Below are 8139 nucleotides of genomic sequence, written 5' to 3' on the forward strand. Positions count from 1 at the left end.
TTTCTGCTTCAACCAGAGGCCTTGCTGTACTGGCACTCAGAATGTTCTATTGCCCAAGTCTCCCTTCTGTTCCTGACTATCCTTTCATCTACCTTCCTTCCTTCTCCCTTGGGATTTATGTCTCTTAGAACTCTGCCAAATGTAAACCCCACTGTGACATTAGATACATTGCATAGTTCAGCCTTATCTTTCCTGCTTGCTTTTCTACCAGCTACTTTGCTACATGAATGATCCTGAGCATGACCTGCCATTGGTACAGGTGCCAAGAGGCCCGGCTGGCCAAGACCCTCTTCAGTTTCAGCCTGTGATATAGACTTATAATAAGAAATATGTATTTGGTTTTCATCCTCATTTCTGGCACAGAGTTCCTAAAACGCTTACAGTCTCGTAAATGTTGAGAGCTAAAGATGTCTTTTGTTATGTTCATGAGGTGACTTTTGGACTGCACCTAAGGATGCAGCCTGGTCACCAGTGGAGCAAAATTTGTGATTAGAGGTTTGGAACTTTCAGGCCCATTCCATCCACTCCACTCACACCCCAACCTCTGAAGAAGGGAGAGGGGCTGGAGATTAAGTTCTATCACCACTGGCCAATGATTTCATCCACTGTGCCTACATAACGAAGCCACTCTAAAAACCCTCTGTAATAAACTGGTAATTTAGTGAGTAAAAAAGTTTCCTGAGTTCTGTGAGTCACTCCAGCAAATTAATCGAACCCAAGGAAGGGGTCATGGGAACCTCTGATTTATAGCCAGTCCATCAGAAATACAGGTAAAAACATGGGCTCGCAGTTGGCATCCTGAGTTGGAGGGGGACGTTGGAACCTCCAGTCTGGATGCAGACATGCTTTACATGGAGTCCTATGTGGATGGTGGGGGCCGGCAGTACCCTGGTGGGGACAGCTGGGAAGGCAGGTGTATGGCTCTCAAGGATAAATGGGGTGACAGTGACAATGGGAAAGGAAAGAAAAAGAAATAAAACCAGAAATAAACTTTTCAGAAAAGAAAAAAGAGAAAAAAAATCAAAAAGAAAGGACAGCAACAGGAAAAAATAAAAAGAGTTTAGAAGAACCTAAAGCTCTAACACCAGAGAACAATTAAAAGATAAACCGGGGCTAGGCTAAACAAATGACAGGAAGAGTCAGACCTCAAATTAGCCAAAGAAACATTTGGTGTTAATAAATAGAGCTTAAAGAATCCATGCTCTGAGCCCATTTTCAAGAGATGACTTCAATTGTTTTGAAAAGTTACTAAAAGATAAAATTACACAATATGAAATGCCACTATACCATGCAGGTTTTAGGAATCCTTCAATACAGAGGTGTGTTTTTCTTTGGAAATTGATGACTTGAAAAAGATGACCAATTCGTTCACCGTGCCTTGCAATGACAAACAGAAGCAAGAGGAGGAGAAAGAAGCAAAATGTGGTTCCTGGAGAGGGATTCAAGCCAGCCTGGCGAGTACCATGATGATGTGATGAAGGATGCGTACAGGGCTCCGAAGCCCTCACGTGACGTTTTCATCTTCTCCTGGTGTCTTCTTGTGTTTTGCGCCATCCCTTCAGTGTGTAACACAACTTCCTTTCCTTTCAGTTCTGCCACATGCTGCAATCGGAAGGGCAGTATGGTACAGTACCATACTAGCTAGCTAGCTATTTAACCCTTTGACAAGTAGGGGCCAGTGTGAGAATGAGGAAGTTGGATCTTGCTGCCAAGGAGTTAAAATCTGGAAGCTCGGTTGCTTCTAAATCCCAGTTTAAAAATAAATCCTAATGTAGTTGTCATTGTCGCTATCTGACTCCACAGCAGCAGGATCACTAAATTGGAAACAAAGGTTGCAATACGACCAAAGATTGTGTAGTATTTACTACCACCGTTCTGCCTTAACCATGCCTCCTTGAACTTCTTCATAACTTGTGAAGAAAAGCAGTTTTCAGAAAGGTCATGTGGTGTGCGCCTAGTATTAAAATTGAGCTTGACGATGTAAAAAATCACATTGTGAAGAAGACAGCTTATTTCAGAGTGAAGATGCTGCTGCTGAAAAAAACACAAGTTTGATACTTAAAAATTAAATAACAAAAATCCTCCGACTTCAGAGCTAAAGAAGGTGAAGCATTACTGCATTACCAGTTGTGGAATCTCTTGAGTGTCACTAGGTCTTGACTGTCTCATTTTTATTTATCAGAATATTTCTACTGATGGAGCACTTCAGCTGGAGGAGAGAAACTCTGTATCTCTTTTTTTGCCTGATTGAAGTGTCTGGAAAACAGCATCTCCTTTGTTCTGCTAGGCTGTGATGGGATTACTTTACTCAGTTTGGGCATTTCCTTTCCCATTTAAAATGAGCTCAGTGAACTGTACCCATTAACTAGAGTCTGGTGAATTATGTTAACAATTATGACATCTGCAATGCTTTATAAAGTAACTATCTTAATGAAATCACTATTGTGAAGACTTACAAAGAACACTTTGAAACAAAAAGTTTAAAATATATGTTTGATTTTTTTTTCTGAAAACTAGACACGTGGTAATGAAACCAAAGGGATTTGTGGTTTTGAATATCATATGAGCCGTCTACCACTCGTGAAGTTCTTTAAGTGTAGGCAGCCAAATAAAGTCGATTCCCTCATGCCAACCTTCACATAGTGTCACATAACAACAACCGCAATGATGATAATAATAATAATAAAAGGACCTTGAAAAGCAATGGTTTTAAGATTCTTAAAGAAGCCCCAAAGGGACAATTCCACTATGTGCTTCTCGACCAGCATCCTGAAGATTCTCTTCACTCATTTTTCTCTTCTTTGCATCCAGCAGGGCTGTTATCTAGGGCAACTTATTCTGCTACTGCTACCCACCCTCTAATTTTTCTCTTAAATTTCCCCCCAAACTTCCTCGCACTATTCCAGCCCTCCCGTACTAATTCTATTTTCTTCCCTCTTTCTTTTCTCTGATTTAGTGTTTTATGAGGGAAAGAATTTTAACCTCCAGGCTTTTAAAGATTCTTCCTTTGACCCACTGCCCTGATCAGCACAATAGATCTTAGACTGTAAATATAAGTTAATATGGACTCTGCTATAAAAGGCTGTGAATACGAAAGCAGCCCGCACGTTATCCACATCACCAGCTGGATACTGATTTTTCATTTGAGTTCTTCAGGACGTAGTTTATTTTCTACTCTAAGCACTCAGTTCCTCCTCTTCCTCTGTCTCCTGACAATTCTCAAGGGTCTCGGTTGGTTTTGTGTCTTCGTTTCACATCTTTCCTTTACAGACTTGAGGCAGCCTAGTAACTGATAAGTTGTGCCTTTGCATCAGCTGTTAGTTGTCCAAATAGCTGACCTGGAAGTATCAAAGGCACTCTGTATCCTTGTCATGGCAATTCCATTCATTAGTAGACAACTTAAGAGGAAAACGAGCACAAACGAGGATAAAGAATTGTATGTGTTCCCAATGGAAAGAACACAATTGATGCACAACTGCCCTGAGGCTTATGGATATTTTCCCTGTGGGCTCCAACATCCTCTCCAAATTGGCCTCCAATCCTCATTCCATAGAGTGGTGAGGTGCAGATGGTTCCCTTCTGCTCACAACCATGGAATGTTAGTGGCAAAGCAGTAGAAGAGTGGAGTGAGGTATCTTTGCCCAGAAGTTTGGGGTCTTTTATTAATTCCCACGCCAGGGCAGGGGGATTTTGGAGGCAGATGAAGGGAAGGAAGGATGAGTTGGAAAGGAGGGGATGTGGGTGTGAGAAGATCATTACTGTAGGGACAGCCACCCAGTCTCCCAGGAGCAAAGAAGAGGAGGGCACAGCCCAGGTCCCATAGGACAGCCCATTGCCTGAGACAAGGTCTGCTGTCTTCTCCAGCTGGTGGCCTAACCACATGCTTTGCTGGGGCGGTGCCGGGAATCATGAAACGGGACCTAAGGTCTCTGCTGGGAAAACCTAACCTAGCTCTAGCTAGAAAGAGCTGATGCAATCACCTTCTCAGTTTATAGGTCTTGTTTTTCTTCCCGCTACGTTATAGATAGACTTGTGTCTCCCTGTGCTCTATGTGGTTCCCCTCACCCCACACAGAGCTGCCTTTTCTCCCCCGCCCCACATCCATTTAGCAACAACTTAAGCATCTGGGACCTGCAGAGACAGTGGTAGTAGAAGGGTCAGACTGGTTCATTCACACAGAATTTTGAAAGACCTCTGAGATGAAAAATGGAAATAGAGGCCAAGAGAAAGTACATGGCATATGATCTCTGAACTTTTAATCCAAGAGCTCTAAATTCAAAACACATTTCCCCCACTTACGAGTCCCCAATTTAACTATTCTGAAATGTGCTTTCTCATGTATAAAATAAAGAAAATAATGTGCTCCAAGCAAGACCTATTAGCCCCCTCACTCCTTTTCCCCTCTTACCTCTGGTAGCAAGTTATACCCTCAGAGATAGTAATATTAGCAGAAGAAAGTTTTGTTCTTGGCTTTTGGTTTTGGTTTTACAACTACTCCATGCTGAGGACTTGCAAGTCCCAAGCTCAGTCCTACAGAGGACAGAAGAATCTAAAGGTTTAAACTCGCTATTGTCACCCTTGTGGTTGATGTGAGACACGATGACGCCATAGTTCTGACCACAGGGCGCTCAGCCGGAATGAGGCTGCAACCTGGTAGGGATGGGAAAGGAGGGTGATCAAAATCTGAAGAGGAATTTGGGGTAGGGAAAAAGAGGGAAGGAGAACCGAGAGAAAGCAATGAATTTGTTTTTTGTTTTTTTGGTTTTTTTGGCTGCGTTGGGTCTTCATTGCTGCATGCGGGCTTTCTCTAGTTGTGGCGAGCAGGGGCTAGTCTTCGTTGCAGCGCGTGGGCCTCTCATTGCAGTGGCTTCTCTTGTTTCAGAGCCCAGGCTCTAGGCTCGCGGGCTTCAGTATTAGTGGCACGTGGGCTCAGTAGTTATGGTTCATGGGCTGTAGCGTGCAGGCTCAGTAGTTGTGGCGCATGGGCTTCGTTGCTCCACAGCATGTGGGATCTTCCTGGTCCAGGGATCAAACCCCTGTCCTCTGCATTGGCAGGCAGATTCTTAACCACTGAACTACCAGGGAAGTCCCAGAAATGAACGTTGTAAGGCAAATGGAGGGGCTTCTAATATCTGTCACATATTTTTCCAAGAGGAAAAATTGTCAATATGTATTTATGGGTACATTATATACATATGCATATACATATATATATATATATATATATATATATATATATATATACACATATATATATAGTGTACGAGAGAGAGGGCACTCAGCAAAACATAGTCACTAAATGAATGGCTACTGTTATTTCATCATTATTACTGCAATGACAGTTAATATGTACAAGTGCCAAGTGTTCTTGGAGATGGCCTAGTCCACGTTGGTTTTATCATTGACTTTCCCCCCACCCTCCCTGACTTCCCTCCCTCATAGTTAATCTGCACTAGAGAATGTATGATCTACATCTCATATATTCTGAACCTGAAATAAGACAGGAAGCTTTATACCTCTGCCTCTGGGACTTTTCTTATGCAAAATGATTTTTCTTGGGATGTCCTACCTGAGGCACCCATATTATATTATTCAGTCCAGACAGATAGTTAACTCTTATTAATGCTCTGCCTACCTTTCAGTTTGGGGTTTCCATGATTGAAACACAGTCAAACCCACAGTGAGTCCTCAGGCCATCAAACTGTCAACAACGCCTCCACAAGAGCTGGGAACATAGAAAATATTGTGCCAATGCTGGTATGTATAGAGGAGGACCCTCCTTTATTAGTAACATCTGGTGCAGTTTGTTAGAACACTCTGGCCATGTGGCCATGTGCGTACTACTCTGATAAATGAAGGCCAGCATGGATGCGGGCACACACGGGGGCTCACCACTCCCCACGGAAACCATTCCAGCCTTCCATCCAGTAGCTTTCCTCATAAGTTTGTCTTTTTTCTCTAATTTCAACAACATGTCTTTCTAGGTTTAGAGCTGCCTATTTCCCCGCAAAACCTACATTTTGGCAAAACCCCAAGGCCTTGAAAGGTAAGGGATTTCAGGATTCTGCTTCGCTCCTATGAGCATTGTTCTCCTTCCCACCCTCATTTTCTTGTCTCACACACCCAAATGCCCACAGACCTTGGACCTGCCCCCCTTCCACTACTTCCTCATGGGGATTAGCTGACAGCGAGAAAGATACAGACAGCAGGGTCTGTATTGTCTCTGTCCATCACACTGCTAACCAGAGTGCCAAGCAAGATACCCACAAGCCCTCAAAATTTAAAATAAATAACGTACAAATGAGTAACATTTGCTCTAATGTCTGCGTGTGTTAATCATCTTAAGAAAACAAATTGCTCCCACTAGTTCCCAAATCCCATACACTGGCTAAATTGTATCATTTGGAGATTGAAGATGGGCCCCCAGTATTGGGCACAGTATTGAGAGAAGAGCAGACAAGGAAAAAGTGAGATACCAAGCCTTGAAAAAAGAATTCTTTATATTACTTTGTATTCCTTTATATTCTTTATATATACTCTATAGTACTTTATATTACTTTAGAAACTGCTGATTCGTTTTTGTAATTGCCCTTAATTCCTCTCTCATAACCCATTGTCAACTTTTCAAGATCACCCTCCCTTCACTAGCATGGCCACTCACAGCCCTAGAGAAAAACACGAGTCTTAGAGATTGCAGCCGTTGGTTAATATTATTGCTTTGTTTACAGAAGAACAGCAAATATTTATTGAGCACCGTCTTTGTGGCAGACACTGATTCTAGGAAAGGATTCAGCAGTGAAAAAAAAGCAGACAACAATTTCACTCTTATGAGATTTAGTATCTAGTGATGAGCAAACAGACAGGAAATATTGACTACATAAAATATGTAGTATGGAACTTCCCTGGTGGCGCAGTGGTTAAGAATCTGCCTGCCACGTAGAGAATGGACTTGAGGACATGGGGAGGGGGAAGGGTAAGCCGGGACGAAGTGAGAGAGTGGCATGTACATATATACACTACCAAATGTAAAATAGATAGCTAGTGGGAAGCAGCCGCATAGCACAGGGAGATCAGCTCGGTGCTTTATGATCACCTAGAGGGGTGGGATAGGGAGGGTGGGAGGGAGATGCAAGAGGGAGGAGATATGGGGATATATGTATATGTATAGCTTATTCACTTGGTTATAAAGCAGAAACTAACACACCATTGTAAAGCAATTATACTCCAATAAAGATGTTAAACAAACAAACAAACAAACAAAAAGAATCTTCCTGCCAATGCAGGGGACACAGATTCAAGCCCTCGTCTGGGAAGATCCCACATGGCATGGAGCAACTAAGCTCATATGCCACAACTACTGATCCTGCATGCTGCAACTCCTGAAGCCCGCGTGCCTAGAGCCCGTGATCCGCAACAAGAGAAGCCACCGCAATGGGAAGCCTAAGCACTGCAACAAAGAGTAACCTTCGTTCGCTGCAACCAGAGAAAGCCCACGTGCAGCAACGAAGGCCCAACACAGCCAAAATAAATAAATAAATATACTTTAAAAAAAGACAGACAAAGACAGACGTTTAAAAGAAAAAAATATATATATATATATGTATAGCATGTCAGATGGTGATATATGTTAGTGGAGAGAAAGGAAAAGGGAAAGAGGAGTAAGAAATGCTTTTCAATAGATTGGTTAGAAATAGTGTCCTTGATAAGACGACTTTTGAAAAGAGACTTGACAGAAGTGAAAGTGTGAACCACAGGGAAACTCCGTGGAGAAACATTCCATGCAGAGGGAGCAGCAAGGACAAAAGCCCTGAGGCAGGGCTGTGCTGACCCTCTGGAGGAACCATAAAAAGGTCAGTGTGGCTTACCATTTGGTAGGCTATTATAAGAACTTTAGCTTTTATTCTGAGACGGAAAGCCATAGCCAGGGTAGTTATATGATCTTATTTGTGCTTTTAAAAGGATTCTCCTAGAGGGAAAGCAAAAAAAAGAAAAAAAAAAAAAAAAGAAAATTGTAACCTGATAATAGCCAGGTGTTAATGTTATAGAGCTATTACAGTGTTATTATCTAGGAACTAGAATCTTGACTCACGATTTTCACTATCAGTTAAGGGTTAATATACTGCTTAATTTTGTACATTC

The 8139-nt window shown here is 42.3% G+C and overlaps 1 pseudogene; it reads left to right on the plus strand.

Annotated features, from left to right (window-relative positions):
- The first annotated feature begins 842 nt into the window (after positions 1 to 842).
- Positions 843 to 1475, plus strand: LOC117197539 (eukaryotic translation initiation factor 3 subunit J-like; annotated as a pseudogene).
- Positions 1476 to 8139: the final 6664 nt, after the last annotated feature.

The sequence above is a fragment of the Orcinus orca genome, chromosome 1 (assembly GCF_937001465.1).
Source record: "Orcinus orca chromosome 1, mOrcOrc1.1, whole genome shotgun sequence".
Classification (NCBI taxonomy): Eukaryota; Metazoa; Chordata; class Mammalia; order Artiodactyla; family Delphinidae; genus Orcinus; species Orcinus orca.